At 39.2% G+C, this 15,301-nt stretch overlaps 1 non-coding gene across 1 annotated transcript; it reads left to right on the forward strand.

Annotated features, from left to right (window-relative positions):
- Positions 1-14,589: 14,589 nt before the first annotated feature.
- Positions 14,590-14,662, forward strand: TRNAT-CGU (transfer RNA threonine (anticodon CGU)). Its single transcript has one exon. It is a non-coding gene; the product is annotated as a tRNA-Thr (tRNA).
- Positions 14,663-15,301: the final 639 nt, after the last annotated feature.

Here is a 15,301-nt window from a genome sequence, read left to right on the forward strand (position 1 = left end):
TAACAAGCAATAACCAATTAACTAGTAATGCAAGGACCTCCTATATAAGGCCCAGAGGAACCCCACCTCCTTGTATTTTTATTTCTCTTCATGTTTACAAGATTACAGGTAGGGCTCCTTTGGAGTCCTTATTTAGTTCTTTCTTTCTTCCTTCCTTCTTTATCTATCAAGCCGGGCTGTATACCAGAAGAGTTTCAGGTCCCTCGGCCCGAAGGGCCATTATGCCCCCTTGTTTTTTTTATTTCTTTGCTTTAATGTAAAGTCTATGGCTGTGAATTCATCTGCTGCACCTGTGTGTGTCCAACTGGCATATTGGACACACAAATATACCAGTGTCCTGCTTAGGCAGCCGTACATGATTTTCCCTTCTCTATGCACTTCCTGGGAAGCTTGCAAAGAAGGTGTTTGACCATCTGACTCCGGGCAAAGACGGTGCGTGCACAATCTCGCCTGCCGTAAGATTACACCATCTAAGGTAATCCCTTGCTTGTTTCCGTATCGCATGTGCGGGATGTAGTCACAGTCTGGGCTTAGATGCGCGCATACATGGGATTTCGGAGGATATTTCAACTTTGGCGCTAAGTGTTTGATTACACCATTGCCTAAGCAGCAGAATCCTCGGTTCCTGCCACGTGAATAGTGTCCCTATGGGAGTCTGATGGTCATGTGGGAAAAGTTTTATGTATTTACTGTGGGTACTATACATTATGAACAGCGGCTGTTGCTCTTTTGTTACCAAAACTCTTAGGCTGGGTTCACACGACCTATTTTCAGACGTAATGGAGGCGTTTTACGCCTCGAATTACGCCTGAAAAGACGGCTCCAATACGTCGGCAAACATCTGCCCATTGCTTGCAATGGGTCTTATGATGTTCTGTGCAGACGAGCTGTCATTTTACGCTTCGCTGTCAAAAAACGGAGCGTAAAAAGACGCTCCGTAAAAAGAAGTAGAGTATGTGCACACGCCAGCGTCCGATACGGCTGAAATTACGGAGCTGTTTTCAGGAGAAAACAGCTCCGTAATTTCAGACATAATTGCTCGTCCTCGCATTTTGCGAGGCGTCATTGACGGCCGTAATTTAGAGCTGTTCTTCATTGAATTCAATGAAAAACGGCTCAAATTACGTCCAAAGAAGTGTACTGCACTTCTTTGACGAGGCAGTCATTTTACGCGTCGTCGTTAGACACCTGTCAAATGACGACGCGTAAATGACAGGTCGTCGGCACAGTACGTCGGCAAACCCATTCAAATGAATGGGCAGATGTTTGCCGACGTATTGGAGCCGTATTTTCAGGCGTAAATCGAGGCATAATACGCCTCGATTACGCCTGAAATTAGGTTGTGTGAACCCAGCCTTAGCATGTCACTTCTTGAGGCGTTTTTTGGAGCTGATTTTCCATTGAACACTATGAAAAACGCCTCAAAAAACGCCTGAAAAAACATCTGAAAAGAAGCTCCAAATTTCATTCTCCGCTTCAAAAACGCCTGAAAATCATAGGCTGTTTTCTCTGAAATCAGCTCCGTATTTTTCAGACGTTTTTTGTTAAGCGTGTGAACATACCCTTAGGGTATGTGCATACGCTAACTGCATTTATGTCTGAAATTACGGAGCTGTTTTCAGGAGAAAACAGCTCCGTCATTTCAGACGTAATTGCTCGTGCTCGCATTTTGCGAGGCGTCTTTGACGGCCGTAATTGTGAGCTGTTCTTCATTAGAATCAATGAAAAACGGCTCAAATTACGTCCAAAGAAGTGTCCTGCACTTCTTTGACGAGGCTGATATTTTACGCGTCGTCGTTTGACAGCTGTCAAACAACGACGCGTAAATTACAGGTCGTCGGCACAGTATGTCGGCAAACCCATTCAAATGAATGGGCAAATGTTTGCCGATGTATTGGAGCCATATTTTCAGGCGTAAATCGAAGCATAATACGCCTCGTTTACGTCTGAAAATAGGTCGTGTGAACCCAGCCTTAGTCTATACTTGCTAAGTTTGGTTTTCTGGGCTCTATTTCCACTTCTATGTTGCATGCTGATAGCAGGTGTTGCCTCATTATCCTAATGGCTCTCTCTCTGTTTTCTGCTAGATGTCCTCCTCCAGACATGTCAGTGGAAAAATCTAGACATAGAATGCGTGAAAAATGCAGCCAGCCCCTGTCTGAAAACACAGCATTAAATATATGTTCTATATGTTGTGACACAGAGGAACAGGATCCTCAGAGGGCTGAAGCAGAATCCTTCTTGTCTTTGTTTAAAGAGCAACTTTCCTCCACATTTGAAGGGGTTAAATCTTCTCATAAAAAGAGTAAGCATAATCCAGCCAGAGCAAATTCCCCATCATCCTCCAGTATATCCCCATCATCTGAAGGGGAATATATTTCTATTGATGAAGACTCTGATGATCCTGAGGATCTTTTTCTTCTCAAGAAAGAGAATTTGCCCCCTCTCATTAGAGCGGTAAAAGCCACTATGGAGTGTAAAAGACCCAAAGGATAAGTGTAAAAAAGACCCGCTCTTTTACTTTCCTATCACTAAAGATAAAGGTCTTCCTGGCCACTATGTCCTCACTGAGTGTTTGCAGAGAGAGTGGACTAAGCCAGGAAAAAGATTTGAACAACGTGCAAGGTTTAAATCCACCTATAAAATGGATTCTCATTATGTGGATCAGTGGGACTCTGTACCAAAAATGGATGCCAAGAGCTCTAAAGAATCCATATTCCCATCAATAGATTCTACCCTGCTTCCAGACCATATGGACAGGAAAGCTGATGGGTTATTAAAAAAATTAAAATAAATCCTATTTATCTGCAGCTGCTTCATGTAAAGTGTCTTTCTCTGCAGTTCCAGTGGCTAGAGCCGTACATGTGTGGTTAAGCCAGTTAACCCAAGATTTAGAGGATAGGGTGCCTAGAGATTACATTTTGGAGTCACTACCTCTCATTAAAAATGCATCTGAATTTCTTTGTGATGCTCCACTTGATATTATTAAAAATTCATCTAAAGCAATGTCTGCCGCTAATTCAGCCAGAAGAGCCCTATGGCTAAAGCTCTGGAATGGGGATATTCCTGCCAAGACAAATTGTTGTAATTTGCCTTTTCAGTCAGCTAATCTGTTTTGGTCCACAGTTGCGGATGGGAATGGTCATTCCTTTCCTTAAATGAAAAGACCTAATCCCAGTTTTAGGTCCTTTTTGTTTTAAAAGAAAGAGGTCCCCAAAATTCAGAAAGAATTCCAGAATAAGCAGTGGCGGTCCAGACCTCGGCAAGACAACCCTGGTAAATTCAAAAAGAAGCAGAACCCAAAACCCAATGATTTATGACGCCAGAGCTGTAAAAGCGCAGGTGGGAGGAAGACTACATCTTTTTTTGTCCATTTGGTCAAAGACCTCCTAAGACGAGTGGGTGTCCTCTACAATTCAAAGGGGGTACTCACTAGAATTCAAACGCTTCCCACCAGACACATTTTTCATCAATCAAGCAACTCCAGTATTGATTGATCTGGTTCAAGAATTTATAAATAAAGGAGCCTTGGAATTAGTTCCATCCAAACAAAAAGGGAAAGGAATACAATCCAGAATTTTTTCTTGTCCCAAAACCCAAAAAAAAAAAGCACATAATTATAGATACACATTACATATCCAAACAAGTTCTTGACAAAAATAAAATAAAATTCAAGATGGAAACTATTCGATTTGTCCTTGCCATTCTTCAAAAAGACAGTTTTATGGCATCCATAGATCTAACACATGCATACCTACATGTTCCCATCTTACAAAGCCACTGGAAATATCTCAGGATAGCCATCCAGAACAAGTCACAAACTCTTCACTACCAATTCAGGTGTCTCCCGTTCGGCATCACCTCAGCACCTCAGGTGTTCACCAAAATTGTGGTAGTTCTCACTGCAGCTCTTCGTCTCCAAGGGGTAACAGTGATTTCATATCTAGACGACAGGCTGATTGTCTCCCCCTCCAAAGAAGATCTAATTCTCCATCTTCAAGTGACTAAGAGCTCTGAAAGATCATGGGTTCCTGATAAATCAGGAGAAATCCCAACTCACTCCGGTCCAGGAGATAAAGTTCTTAGGGTTCCTGATCAACTCCCAATTTATGTCCCTAAGATTATCTGTAGAAAGGAGAAGGAGAACTGTGACAGAAGTGACTCACTTAATCTCAGACCGCAGAGTCCTTATCCGGTCATCCATGAGGGTACTGGGGCTGTTAACATCATCCATAGACTAGAGCCCACATAAGATGTTTACAATCGAACATACTGGCCCTATGGAACAAGAACCTGACAAGTCTAGACAAAGTCATCTCTCTCTCCACTCACACCATGAGAGATCTACAATGGTGGCTAAATCCCCTCAGACTTTCCTCAGGCAGAACTCTGACATCATCCTCAGGTGACTCTCAACGGATGCATCCTCTTTGGGCTGGGGTGCTCACGTAGAAAATCATTGGATCCAACAGTTATGGTCACCTCAGGAGAAGTCTCTTTCATCTAACCTAAGAGAATTGAAAGCGGTCAAGCTAGCACTTCATCATTTTCACTCTGTCCTTCACAATCACAATGTCCTGGTCCAGACAGACAACCTGGCATCAGTCTACTATATAAACAAACAGGGCGCACGAGGAGTCCTCAATTTTCCAAAGAGTGCAGAGCTATAATGACATGGTCCGAATCCAATCTTCTGAATATTCGGCAGTTCATATCCGGGGTTCTCTCAACCACCAAGCAGTCTGGCTAAGTCAGAACACTCTACATCCAGGACAATGGAGCTTGAACCCAGAGATATTCAGACCGATCACCATGAGAATGGGAGTACCAGATCTAGACATGATGGCATCATGGTACAACACGAAAAAAAAAAAGTTTGTTCTCTGTCCCCAATAGGTCACACAGTAGCCATAGACGGACTGTCGATCAGTTGGTCAAACAAGTTGATCTATGTCTTCCCACCTCTTCCTCTAATTCAGAAAGTCCTCACAGTGATACCCTTCTGGCCATGCCGGGCTTGGTTTTCTCTCGCGTTATATCTTTTGAGAAGCAGATTCTGGAAACTGCCAGCCCATCAAGACCTCCTCATCCAGAAAGGTTACTTTCACCAACAGGTCCGCAACTTACATCTGACGGTTTGAAGACTGTTTTAGGGACTCCCGCTCAATCAGGCCTGTCAGAAGTGGTCATTAAAACACTACTTGTGGCTAGAAAACCAGCCACCATTTCTGTGTACAATAGAGTCTGGAATATCTATAAAAACTGGCTTTCTCAAACGCAGTTTCTATGGACGTTCTCGCATCCCTTCTTCAATTTCTCCAAGAAGGTTTCAACAAAGGCCTTAAATACAACAAGCTGAAGGTGCACTTCACAGCCATAAATGCTCAATTAGAATCAAAATTTTCGAATTCAGCTCTGATCCGTAGATTCTTCAAAGCTATAAGAAATCGAAAACCTGAGGTTCATAATCCTGTTCCTTCGTGGGATTTGTCCTTGGGCCTCCAAGCATTAACAGGTCCTCCGTTTGAACCTATTCTTCAAGTTAGCCTGAAACACATCCTTCAAAACTCTATTCTTAGCGTCAATCACTTCGGCAAAGAGAGTAGGAAAACTGCAGGCCCTGTCATGCAAAGAGCCATATCTTCGCATATTACATGACTGCATTATCCTTCAAACTCTTCCAAATTTCAGACCTAAAATTGCTTCTGCGTCACACATTGAACAGGAAATCATCCTAGCTGTTTTTTTTCTTGAAACAATTGGATCATCAAACCTCTCTACATACTCTGGATGTAAAAAGAGCAGTGCTCTCATACCTTCAGACAAGGAGGTGGGGTTTCTTTGGGCCTTATATAGGAGGTCCTTGCATTACTAGTTAATCGGCTATTGCTTGTTAACCTGTTCTCTTCTAATTACACCTAGGGAGATAACATCTCATTCGTGTGCAGCCTCCGGACTCCAGGAAATGAAAATTTCGATAACAAATTACAGCTAAATATATATATACACTACCGTTCAAAAGTTTGGGGTCACCCAGACAATTTTGTGTTTTCCATAAAGACTCGCACTTATATTTATCAAATGAGTTGCAAAATGACTAGAAAATGTAGTCAAGACATTGACAAGGTTAGAAATAATGATTTTTATTTGAAATAATAATTTTCTCCTTCAAACATTGCTTTCGTCAAAGAATACTCCATTTGCAGCAATTACAGCATTGCAGACCTTTGGCATTCTAGCTGTTAATTTGCTGAGGTAATCAGGAGAACTTTCACCCCATGCTTCCAGAAGGCCCTCCCACAAGTTGGATTGGCTTGATGGGCACTTCTTGCGTACCATACGGTCAAGCTGCTCCCACAATAGCTCTATGGGGTTGAGATCTGGTGACTGCGCTGGCCACTCCATTACAGATAGAATACCAGCTGCCTGCTTCTTCCCTAAATAGTTCTTGCATAATTTGGAGTTGTGCTTTGGGTCATTGTCCTGTTGTAGGATGAAATTGGCTCCAATGAAGCGCTGTCCACAGGGTATGGCATAGCGTTGCAAAATGGAGTGATAGCCTTCCTTATTCAAAATCCCTTTTACCTTGTACAAATCTCCCACTTTACCAGCACCAAAGCAACCCCAGACCATCACATTACCTCCACCATGCTTGACAGATGGCGTCAGGCACTCTTCCAGCATCTTTTCAGTTGTTCGCCGTCTTACAAATGTTCCTCTGTGTGATCCAAACACCTCAAACTTCGATTTGTCTGTCCATAACACTTTTTTCCAATCTTCCTCTGTCCAATGTCTGTGTGCTTTTGCCCATATTAATCTTTTCCTTTTATTAGCCAGTCTCAGATATGGCTTTTTCTTTGCCACTCTTTCTAAGAACAAGAATAGACTGTCGAGTTTCACATGAAAGCTCTCTTTTTCTAGCCATTTTGAGAGTTTAATCGAACCCACAAATGTAATGCTCCAGATTCTCAACTAGCTCAAAGGAAGGTCAGTTTTATAGCTCCTCTAAACAGCAAAACTGTTTACAGCGGTGCTAACATAATTGCACAAGGGTTTTCAAGTGTTTTCTAATCATCCATTAGCCTTCTATCACAGTTAGCAAACACAATGTACCATTAGAACACTGGAGTGATGGTTGCAGGAAATGGGCCTCTATACACCTATGTAGATATTGCATTAAAAACCAGACGTTTGCAGCTAGAATAGTCATTTAGCACATTAACAATGTATAGAGTGTATTTCTGATTAATTTAATGTTGTCTTCATTGAAAAAAACTGTGCTTTTCTTTCAAAAATAAGGAAATTTCTAAGTGACCCTAAACTTTTGAATGGTAGTGTATGTATGTATATATATATATATATATATATATATATATATATATATATATAGACACAACACTAACAGAAAACAATAAAAAAAAAAAAGGGAAACCGCAGTTAATAACAGCAACTAAAACGAAATCCTCGGAAAAAAAAAGATTAAGGAAATTTCTAAGTGACCCTAAACTTTTGAACGGTAGTGTACACATACAAACATTCATATAAATTATTAATTTTATGAATTATACATATCACATAATTGATTGTTAGGGTCGTTCATAAAGTTATTAATTATTAGTCGTTCAACAATTGATTAGTTGTGAAGATTCAATTGATTATATATGTATACGTAATATATACATAAACACACATTTAGATAAAATAATTTCTTCCTTTATTTTACAGTTCTATTAATTCTAGATACTAATTGATTAATTGTTAGGGTCAGTTATAAATTTATTGATCAATTGATTAGTGGACATTTTCTTTGTTACTTTTATTAAAATTGTTACAAAAAAATAAGTTAAAAAAAATGGCACGCAAGTTATATACTGCTGAAGAGGTATTTGCTCTCTTGGATTCTGATAGTGAATGGGGTCACTTTTGGGGGGTTTCCGCTGTTTTTGTCCCTCCAGGGCATTGCAAATGCGAAATGACACTGAAAACCATTATAGCAAAATTTGAGCTCCAAAAGCCAAGTGTCGCTTCTTCCCTTCTGAGGGCTGTCGTGTGTTCAAACATAAGTTTATGACCACATATGGGGTATTGCCGTAATCGGGAGAAATTTCTTTACAAATGTTGGGGTGCTTTTTCTTCTTTATTCCTTATAAAAAATAAAAATGTCTATATTTCTCCAGAAGAAATGTAGATTTTCATTTTCACAGACTCCAATAAATTCAGCAAAAAACCTATGGAGTTAAAATGCTCACTATAATACTAGATAATTCCTTGAGGGGTGTATTTTCCAAAATGGGGTCACTTTTTGGGGGTTTCCAATGTTTAGGCACCACAAGACCTCTTCTAACCAGACATGGAGTCTAAAATATATTGTAATAAAAAGGAGGCCCCAAAATCCTCTGGGTGCTCCTTTGCTTCTGAGGCCTGTGTATCAGTCCAGTAGCACACTAGGGCCACATGTGGGATATTTCTAAAAACTGCAGAATTTGGGCAATAAATATTGAGTTGCGTTTCTCATGTAAAACCTTCTGTGTAACAGAATTGTATTTATTACAAATGAATTTCTGCCAAAAAAATAAAATTTGTAAATTACACTTCTACTATGCTTTAATTCCTGTGAAACGCCTAAAGGGATAAGAAACTTTCCTAATGTGGTTTTGAATACTTTGAGAGGTGCAGTTTTTAAAATGGGGTGATTTATGGGAGATTTCTAATATATAAGGCCCTCAAAGGCACTTAAGAAATGTACTGGTGCATGAAAAAATAGGTTTTGGAAATTTCTTGAAAATGTGAGAAATTGTTGCTAAACTTATAAGCCTTGTAGGTCCTAGGAAAATAAAAGGACGTTCAAAAAACTATGCAAAAATAAAGTAGACATATGTTAACTAGTAACAATTTTGTGTGGTATTACTATCTGTTTTGCAAACAGATACATTCAAATTTAGAAAAATGCTAATTTTTTCAGATTTTCTCAAAATTTTGGTGTTTTTCACAAATAAATACTGAATTTATCGACCAATTTTTTTCACTGACGTAAAATACAATTTGTTTGTAGTAAAGTACAATATGTCACAAGAAAACATTCTCAGAATCGCTTGGATAGGTAAAAGCATTCCGAAGCTATTACCACATAAACTACATAGTTACATAGTTAGTACGGCTGAAAAAAGACACATGTCCATCAAGTTCAACCAAGGGACGGGAAAAGGGAAGGAAAAATGTCTACACATAGGAGCTAATATTTTTTTGTTCTAGGAAATTATCTAACCCTTTTTTAAAGCCATCTACTGTCCCTGCTGTGACCAGCTCCTGTGGTAGGCTATTCCATAGATTCACAGTTCTCACGGTAAAGAAGGCTTGTCGCCTCTGCAGCTTGAACCTTTTTTTCTCCAGACGGAGGGAGTGCCCCCTTGTTTTTTGAGGGGGTTTTACAAGGAACAGGATTTCACCATATTTTTTGTATGTGCCATTAATATATTTATATAAGTTAATCATGTCCCCCCTTAGTCGTCTTTTTTCAAGGCTAAATAGGTTTAATTCTTTCAATCTTTCCTCATAACTTAAATTCTCCATGCCCCTAATTAGCTTCGTTGCTCTTCTTTGTATTTTTTCCAACTCCAGGGCATCCTTTCTATGAACTGGAGCCCAGAACTGAACTGCATATTCTAGATGAGGCCTCACTAATGCTTTGTAAAGTGGCAATATTACATCCCTGTCCCGTGAGTCCATGCCTCTTTTAATACACGACAATATCCTGCTGGCCTTTGAAGCAGCTGATTGACACTGCATGCTGTTATTGAGTTTATGATTTACAAGTACACCCAGATCCTTCTCAACAAGTGAATCCGCCAGTGTAGCTCCCCCTAGGACATATGATGCATGCAGGTTGTTGGTACCCAGATGCATAACTTTACATTTATCTACATTAAACTTCATCTGCCAAGTGGACGCCCAAACACTTAGTTTGTTTAAATCTGCCTGCAATTCATGAACATCTTCCATTGACTGAACTATATTACATAGCTTGGTGTCATCTGCAAAAATAGAAATAGTGCTATTAATCCCATCTTCTATATCATTAATAAATGAGTTGAATAATAGTGGTCCCAGCACTGAACCCTGGGGTACACCACTTATTACCGGGGACCATTCAGAGTAGGAATCATTGACCACAACTCTCTGGATACGGTCCTTGAGCCAATTCTCAATCCAATTACAAACTATATTTTCTAAACCTATAGTCCTTAATTTACCCATTAGGCGTCTATGGGGGATAGGGATGCACGGTGCATCGAAACTTCGATACTGTTTCGATACTCTGCATCCCTAAACGGTTCGATACCGCTATTTCCTGTATTTCGATACTGAGCTGCGCAGCCGCACAGCTCAGTATAGTAACACATGAATGTATGGGAGCGCGGCTGCGGCTGTGTAATTCAGCCACAGCCCCGCTCCTGAGTCATGATAAGTGCGCGGGGTCAGGATGATGCGATGCGGCCGGCGCTGCACTAATGAGCGGCGGCACTAAGACAGAACATGGCGGGCGCTCTACAAAACACCCCCATGTTCTGTCCTCAGTGCCTGAACCGCCGCTCATTAGTGCAGGGCCGGCCGCATCTCCTCATGCTGACCGCGCGCGCACTTCCTGTCAGGAGCGGGGCAATGGCTGTATTACACAGCCGCAGCCCCGCTCTATAATGGCTGAGATCAGAGAAACCTCTCATCTCCGCCGTTATTCCCCTGAATGCTGCCATCAAAGCTGACTGCAGCATTCAGGAGAAAATGAGAAGGGGGGATGCCCCTGGATCGCGTCACAGGGAATTCCTGTGACGCGATCGAGGGCCATACCATATATGGGCAGAAAGCCCAGGGTCTATTGACGGACCCCAGGGCTGTCTTACCATATTTCATGTTGTTAGGGCATACTCAGGTATGTCCTAACAGCCTGTGTGCTATCGTCTACAGGCTAATGTACTGGCACATATCTGATATATGTCAGTACATTAAAGTTTCTGAACAAAGTAAAAACAAAGTATTGTTAAATGTAAAAAAAAAAATACACATTCACCTTTTTTACAATAAACATTAAAATAAGTCTCAATACATAAAATACACATTCAGTAATGGCGCGCACAACCATTTTTTTCCATCATTTATGATGTGTACGTTGTAAAAAAATGAAATAAACACGGCTTTCATTCACTTATTAATGTGAGGCGCGAGGTGCGATGAATTTACCCTCCATGTTCCTCACATTAATAGTAATTAACCCCATCATGTACCTCGCACATTAACCCATTATGACTGAGAAACAGGATGGGATTAATTACTATTCATGTCAGGCACATTCAAAATTCATCACACGTCGCGCCTCACATCAGAAAATGGAAGAATTATTTTTTTTTTATTACTGTTGGCAAAGTATCGAAATTGGTATCGAAATCGCAATACTAAACGAAGTATCGGTATCGAAGTCCAAATTCTGGTATCGTGACATCCCTAATGGGGGACAGTGTCAAATGCCTTTGCAAAGTCCAAAAACACTAAATCCACAGCGGCCCCTCTGTCTAGACTTCTGCTCACCTCTTCATAAAAACAGATTAGGTTAGTTTGACAACTTCTGTCCTTAGTAAAACCGTGCTGGCTGTCACTTAGAATGCTATTTATTGTCACATAATCCTGTATATAGTCCCTCAATAGCCCCTCAAACATTTTCCCCACGATGGATGTTAAGCTTACTGGTCTATAATTACCCGGGGAAGACCTAGAGCCCTTTTTGAAAATAGGCACCACATTTGCGCTGCGCCAGTCCCTTGGCACTATACCAGTCACTAGAGATTCTCTGAATATTATGAAAAGGGGGACAGAAATAACTGAACTAAGCTCTTTAAGAATTCTAGGGTGTAACCCATCTGGTCCCGGGGCCTTGTGCACATTTATTTTATTTAATTTAGCTTGGACCATATCTACATTCATCCAATTCAGTATATCAACTGATATATTAACAGCACTGGCACCGGCTACATCAGCTGCTCTTTCTTCTGTTGTATATACAGAGCTAAAGAACCCATTTAGTAACTCTGCCTTCTCTTGATCCCCTGTGATCAACTCCCCATTACCACTATCTAGGGGTCCTACATGTTCAGACCTTGGCTTTTTAGCATTTATATACTTGAAGAATTTTTTGGGATTTGTTTTACTATCCTTGGCCACCTGCCTTTCATTTTGTATTTTTGCTAATTTTATTACATTTTTACAGATTTTATTAAGCTCTTTATATTTTACAAAGGCTGCAGATGTACCCTCAGATTTGTATTTTTTAAATGCCCTTTTTTTGTCATGTATTGCCCCTTTCACAGAAGGTATAAGCCATGTGGGGTTTAATTTGAGTCGTTTATACTTGTTACCTATAGGAATAAATTTTGCACTATAATAACTCAAAGTAGATTTGAAAATCTCCCATTTATCATTTGTTCCATTATTTGACATTAGTTCTTCCCAGTCCATATCCTGAATTGCAGCCCTCATCCTGGGGAAATTGGGTTTCTTAAAATTAAATGTTTTTGCCCTCCCAGCCTGCGTTTGTTTTTTACAGTATAGGTAAAATGTAACTATATTATGATCACTGTTACCGAGGTTTTCACGAACATTGACATTCCCAACAAGATCTGCATTATTAGAAATGACCAGATCCAACAGAGCTTCACCTCTAGTCGGGTCTTCCACAAACTGGCCCATAAAATTTTCCTGCAACAGGTTGAGGAAATGTCTCCCCTTTGCAGTTGAAGCTGAACCATGACACCAATTAATATCCCGGAAATTAAAATCTCCCATTATCACTACAGTACCCGCCTGTGCAGCCCGCTCCATCTGTTTATATAGCTGAACTTCCATCTTCTCAGTTATAAACTAGCACATGTCAGATTTTAAAAAATTGCCTGCGTACACAGGGCCAAAACAGGCTGTGTCCTGAAGGGGTTAATGTAAAACATAAAACATTTTATGACTGCATGATGGACAATTTTGTTCATGATACCTTAATGTAAAACATAACATTTTTTATGACATTTATTTTCAAAAATGTCTAAAAGTTTGATTTGTTTCGATGTTTCTAAAGCGTTTCTGATACCTTAATGTAAAACATAAAAAAATTTTATGACTGCATGATGGACATTTCTGTTCCTCTCCAATCGACTAAAAACCTATTTAATTTTTCTGCCAATATACCGATAAATAAGCAGCCAGATCTAGAATTAGGATTTTTAACTTTTATTTTCATGCTTCTCATTTGTAATAGCAGCTCTTTAATTTTTTTGCAAATTAACCAATAAATTTGCAGCCAATTCTAGAGTTCTGGTTTAAAACTGTTATTTTGTCATGCTTCTCCTTTGTAAGACCAACTATAGGATAATGGAAGGATACGACCTGGGTGATTTCGAATAAAACCCACGACGTTGTCCAAGACATTGTGTTGACTTCATAGCTCAGTGGTTAGAGCATGAGTTCAATTCTCACCGGGGCCTTTGCTGCCTTTGCTGCCTGTGCCTAGACTTTCTAATAAAATAATTCCTTAGATGACATTCTAGATGCAATTTCCCAGAAGATATTTGCTGTGTCTAAGATGTCAAATATTCATACATCATTGTTTGATCCAACCTGTTGTTAATGTTTAACATTAACACTTGTTTTTTTTTTATAGAGGAAAGACGAAATTATGCATGTTCGGTCTCGCTTGGAAAATGTTGAAAAAAAAAATTGCCTCTGGCCATGTCAATTGTACTCCTAAAGGAAGATTTTTGCACTATTTTAATATACTTCACTCATTATTCAGTCCCCAAAAACATTAATACATTCAGTTGTGATTTCAAAAATGTCTAAAAGTTTGATATGTTTTTTTATGTTTCTGAAGCATGTTTCTGATACCTTAATGTAAAACATAAAATTTTTTATGACTGCATGATGGACAATTCTGTTCCTTTCCAATCGACTCAAAAACGTATTTAATTTTTCTGCAAATATACGGATAAATAAGCAGCCAGTTCTAGATTTAGGATTTTTTACTTTTATTTTCATGCTTCTCATTTGTAAGAGCAGCTCTTTAATTTTTTTGCAAATCAACCATTAAATTTGCAGCCAGTTCTAGAGTTATGGTTTTAAACTGTTATTTTGTCATGCTTCTCCTTTGTAAGATCAACTATAGGATAATAAAAGGATACGACCTGGGTGATTTCGAATAAAACCCAAGATACCTTAATGTAAAACATAACAATTTTTATATCTGCATGATGGACAATTCTGTTCCTCTCCAATCGGCTAAAAACCTATTTAATTTTACTGCCAATATACCGATAAATACGCAGCCAGTTCTAGAATTAGGGTTTTTAACTTTTATTTTCATGCTTCTCATTTGTAAGAGCAGCTCTTTCATTTTTTTGCAAAATAACCAATAAATTCGCAGCCGGTTCTAGAGTTATGGTTTTAAACTGTTATTTTGTCATGCTTCTCCTTTGTAAGACCAACTATAGGATAATGGAAGGATACGACCTGGGTGATTTCGAATAAAACCCACGACGTTGCCCTAAGCATTGTGTTGGCTTCATAGCTCAGTGGTCAGAGCACTGGTCTCGTAAACCAGGGGTCGTGAGTTCAATTCTCACTGGGGCCTTTGCTTCCTGTGCCTAGACTTTCTAATATAATCATTTCTTAATTGCTGATTATACCTAGATGTAATTTCCCAGATTTCCAATATTCATACATCATTGATTCTTACAACCTGTTATTAACAGTTGTTTTGTTTTTTTCTAGAGGAAATTATGCATGCTTGGTCTCGCTTGGAAAATTTAGAAAAAAAAAATATTGCCTCTGACCATGTGAGTTGTACTCCTAAAGGAAGATTTTTGCACTATTTTAGTATACTTCACTCATTCAGTCCCCAAAAACATCAATACATTCAGTTGTGATTTAAAAAATGGCTAAAAGTTAGATTTTTTTTTAATGTTTCTGAAGCATGTTTCTGATACCTTAATGTAAAACATAACAATTTTTATATCTGCATGATGGACAATTCTGTTCCTCTCCAATCAACTAAAAACCTATTTCATTTTTCTGCCAATATACCGATAAATAAGCAGCCAGTTCTAGAATTAGGGTTTTTAACTTTTATTTTAATGCTTCTCATTTGTAAGAGCAGCTCTTTCATTTTTTTGCAAATCAACCAATAAATTCGCAGGCATTTCTAGAGTTATGGTTTTAAACTGTTATTTTGTCATGATTCTCCTTTGTAAGACCAACTATAGAATAATGG

Source organism: Rhinoderma darwinii, chromosome 1 (genome assembly GCF_050947455.1).
Source record: "Rhinoderma darwinii isolate aRhiDar2 chromosome 1, aRhiDar2.hap1, whole genome shotgun sequence".
Lineage (NCBI taxonomy): Eukaryota > Metazoa > Chordata > Amphibia > Anura > Rhinodermatidae > Rhinoderma > Rhinoderma darwinii.